Raw genomic sequence first — 4,759 nt, 5'->3', positions numbered from 1 at the left:
GGGGAGATGGTGATGAGCGTCACACATAATCATCACCTTCATCACGTTCTTGGGTGCGAATGGATATCTTAGAAGTGAAATAAGACGAATTGAATAGAAAATAGTAGTACTTTCATTAATCTTTGAGGAACAGCAGAGCTCCACACCTTAATCTATGGAGTGCAGAAACTCTACCGTATGAAAATACATAAGTGAAGGTCCAGGCATGGCCGGGATGGCCAGCCCCCTATTGTGATCTAAGATAGCATACAACTGATCAAAGATGCCTAATACAATAGTAAGAGGTCCTATTTAGCTCAAGTCCCTCAATTTCAGCCAGAAAATACCTAAAATCACAGAAAAACACACAAACTCATAGTAAAGTCCAGAAATGTGAATTTAACATAAAAACTAATGAAAACATCCCTAAAAGTAACTAGATCCTACTAAAAACATACTAAAAACAGTGTCAAAAAGCGTATAAATTATCCGCTCATCATCCATATACCTTTTTCATTGACTTGTCTGTCATCTCTAGTGAGATTCTTGGAGCTTGTACCTCAAAGATTCCCAATCTCTTCATTGTAGAGAGCGGCATGAGGTTTATGCTTGACCCTAGGTCACATAAAGCCTTCTCAAAGGTAATTATGTCTATGGTGCAAGGAATTAGGAAGCGTCCGGGATCCGACAGCTTTTGAGGTAGTTTCTTCTGAACCAAGGCATTGAGTTTCTTGGTGAGCACTGGAGGTTCTTCTTCCAATGTCTCTATTCCAAATAACTTGATATTTAGCTTCATTAGGATTCCTAGGTAATGAGCAACTTGCTCCTCCCTAGTTTGCTTTTCCTCATCAGAGGAGGAGTAGTCTTCATAGTCCATAATTTGTAACAAGGCATTCAATGGAACTTCTATAGTCTCCTCATGAGCCTTAGTTGCCTTCAGTTCTTCAATAGGAAAGTTTTTAGTGGGTGTTGAACGCCCAACTGCCCCATTACTGGCTTTCAATGCCAGCTTTTGTGCCACTTTGGGCATTGAACGCCCAGTATGGACTTCTTTACTAGCATTCAACGCTAGTGATGGCTCTTCTTTGGGTGTTAAACGCCCAGTAGGGACTTCCTTATTGGCATTCAATGCCAGAGCATCCCCTTCAGATTTGGCCTCAACTTCTATAGTGATGACCTTGCACTCTTCTCTTGGATTTACTTCAGTATTACTAGGAAGAGTGTTAGGAGGGGTCTCAGGGATCTTCTTACTCAGCTGACCAACTTGTACCTCTAGGTTTCTGATGGAGGTTCTAGTTTTTGTTATGAAACTGTGAGTGGTCTTAGAGAGTTCAGAGACTATGGTTGCTAAGTTAGAGAGGCTATGCTTAGAAGTCTCCATATGTTGCTGAGAAGGTGGGAATGGTTTATTACTGTTAAATCTATTCTGGTTTCTTCTACCTTGATTATTGTTGAAGCCCTGCTGAGGCTTTTGTTGGTCCTTCCATGAATAGTTAGGATGATTTCTCCTTGAGGAGTTGTAGGTATTTCCATAGGGTTCTCCCATGTAATTCACCTCTTCCATCATGGGTTGATCTGGATCATAAGCATTTCCATCATAGGAGGTGTCTTGAGTGATGCCAGTTGCAACTTGTATTTCAGTCAAATGTTGAGAGATCATATTGACCTATTGGGTCAAGATCTTGTTCTGAGCTAATATGGCATTCAGAGTGTCAACCTCTAGGACTCCTTTCTTCTAAGCTACCCCATTGTTCACAGGATTTCTCTTAGAAGTGTACATGAATTGGTTGTTTGTAACCATTTCAATGAGTTCTTGTACCTCTTCAGGCATTTTCTTCAAGTGGATTGATCCACCAAAAGAATGGTGCAAGGACATCTTGGACATCTCAGATAGACCATCATAGAAGATACCTAGGATAGTCCATTCTGAGAGCATGTCAGGAGGACATCTCCTGATCAGTTGCTTGTATCTTTTCCAAGCTTCGTAGAGGGATTCACCCTCTTTTTGTCTGAAGGTTTGAACTTCCACCCTGAGCTTGGTCATCTTCTGAGGTGGAAGGAACTTGGCCAAGAAAGCATTGACCAACTTTTCCTAAGAGTCTAGGCTTTCCTTAGGTTGAGAATCCAACCATATCCTAGCCCTGTCTCTAACAGCAAAAGGAAAAAGCATAAGCCTGTAGACCTCAGGATCCACTCTATTGTTCTTAACAGTATCACAAATTTGTAGGAATTCAGATAGGAATTGATGTGGATCTTCCAGTGGAAGTCCATGGAATTTGCAATTATGTTGCATTAGAGAGACTAATTAAGGCTTCAGCTCAAAGTTATATGCTCGAATGGCAGGTATAGAGATGCTTCTTCCATAGAAGTCAGAAGTGGGTGCAGTGAAGTAACCAAGAACCTTCCTTGCATCTCCTCCATCATTCGGATTGGCTGCCATGTTTGTACTTTCAGCTACTTGTTCGAAGAGTTTTTTGAGGTTTTATCTAAATTGTTGTGCTTTAACTTGTTGTAAACGCTTCTTTAGACTCCTCTCAGGTTCAGGATCAGGATCAAAGAGAGGTTCTTTATCCCTATTCCTGCTCATAAACAAGAAAAAAAATAAGAAAGAAAGAGGATGGGAGTTTCTATGTCAGAGTATAGAGAACTCCCAGTGAGATATGAAGAAGAAAGAAGAATGAAGATAGAGGAATGAGAAGAAGAATTCGAATAGGGGGGTAGAAGAATTTGAATTTTAAGAGATAAAAAGGGGAATTAGAAAGATATTTTTGTTTTTATTTTATTTTAATTATTAATTGAATTCGAAAAGAAGAAGGAAATTAAAAACTAAAACAACTAATTAACTAAAAAGATTTGAAAATTAGAAGGTGATTTTCGAAAAAGAAGAAAGAAAGAATTAAAATTGAAAAAGTTTTAAATTTTAAGAAGAAAGTAAGTTAGGTAAGTTTTAAAATTAAAAGAGAAAGATAAGATAAAGATTTAAAAAGAAATTAAGAGAGATAAGATTTAAATTAAAAAGATTTAAAAAGGTAGTAAATATTTAAAAAGATTTGAAATTAAAATTTAAAAGAAAGATAAGATAAGAAAGAATCAAACTAAAAGAAAGTTATGATAAAAAAAATTTAAAAAGATAAGATTTGAAATTTGAAATTTGACTTCACTAACAAGAAAACACCAAAGTTTAAAATTTTTAAATCATGATAAGAAAGGAAACAAGATTTTCGAAAATTTGAATAAAGATAGAAAAGATATTTTTTTATTTTTCGAATTAATGAAGAAGGAGAAAAACAACAAAAAGACACCAAACTTAAAATTTTTAGATCAAAGACACTAGCTTTTTCGAAATTTTAAAGAAAAACAACTAAAAGATACCAAACTTAAAAATTTTAAGATCAAAATAAGAAAAGAAACAAGAACAACTTGAATACCAAGAAGAACACTCAAGAGCAAATTCGAAAATTTAAGGAAAACAAATAGCACACAAAGGACACCAAACTTAAAAATTGACACTAGACTCAAACAAAAGACACAATTTTTGAAAATTTTTGGAAAAAGAAACCAAGAAAGTTCGAAACTTTCAAGAAACAAGAACAAAAGACTCAAACAAAAGACAAAGACTAATAAAGAAAAGAATAGGTTTTGAAAAATTTTGAAAAGAAAACAAAAGACACAAACAAAAAAGCAACAAAACCTTAAAAAGTACCTAATCTAAGCAACAAGATAGTCCGGTAGTTTGTCAAACTCGAACAATCCTCGGCAACGGCGTCAAAAACTTGGTGCATGAAGTTGACTCTGCAATATTCGCACAGATAGACCGGCAAGTGCACCAGGTCGTCCAAGTAATGCCTCAGGTGAGTGAGGGTCGACCCCATAGAGATTGTTGGATTGAACAAGCAATGACTATCTTGTAGATCTTAGTCAAACGGATAGAAAATATAATTGTTGTATAAAATGCATAAAAACAGAATAAATAAAGTGTTACTGGATAGGTGTGGAATCAATGATAAGAGAACGGTTGAGCCTTCAGAGATGCTTCCTCCTTCTGGATCAACTTTTCTCACTATCTACTTCAACTTCTGATGATGCATTCCATGGCAGGCTGTAAGTGATTAACGCCATGTCAGTGGTCATTAATCTCCTTTGCTTCAGAACAAACACCAGGTCAGTGATCATCCAATCTGAATGGGGGTGAAGCTCCTGTAGTCCATTCCCTTGGTGATCCTACTCAAAATGCCACAGACAAGGTTGGATCTTCCGGATCAGAGAACGCTGCTTCATGATGAGAACACTACTTCATGATTCTAGACTATACCACAAAGGCCCTAATCGCCCCGTACCTCGGCTAAACTAATATCTCCAAGTCCCCAACGAAGTCGTGGATTAGTCGTCTAAGAGATGTATAATCAAGCTTGTGGTTCAATACTATCCTGTCAAGGACTCGCAAGAACCCATGTAGAATAGGGATGATGGTCAAGTTACACTCCCAATTCATTAGGATGAAGAACGAAGATGCATCTTAGAATGGAATCAAGCATAGATTGAAATAGAATAGTGATATTATTAATCCATAAGAATTAGCAGAGCTCCTAACCTTAACCTAGGAGGTTAGTTTCTCATACTGTATAGAGAAACAATGTAATTCAAAAATATGGCATAAGGTTCTCCCTGAACAAGGGTGATCCTTGTTCTATATATACTAATCTAATAACTAAGAAGTACAAAAATAAGATAAACTAGTCTTGTGGTGCGAAAATCCACTTTTCGGGCTCACTCGGTGAGT

Source organism: Arachis ipaensis, chromosome B04 (genome assembly GCF_000816755.2).
Source record: "Arachis ipaensis cultivar K30076 chromosome B04, Araip1.1, whole genome shotgun sequence".
Taxonomy (NCBI): domain Eukaryota; kingdom Viridiplantae; phylum Streptophyta; class Magnoliopsida; order Fabales; family Fabaceae; genus Arachis; species Arachis ipaensis.
This window is presented reverse-complemented; position numbering follows the sequence as displayed.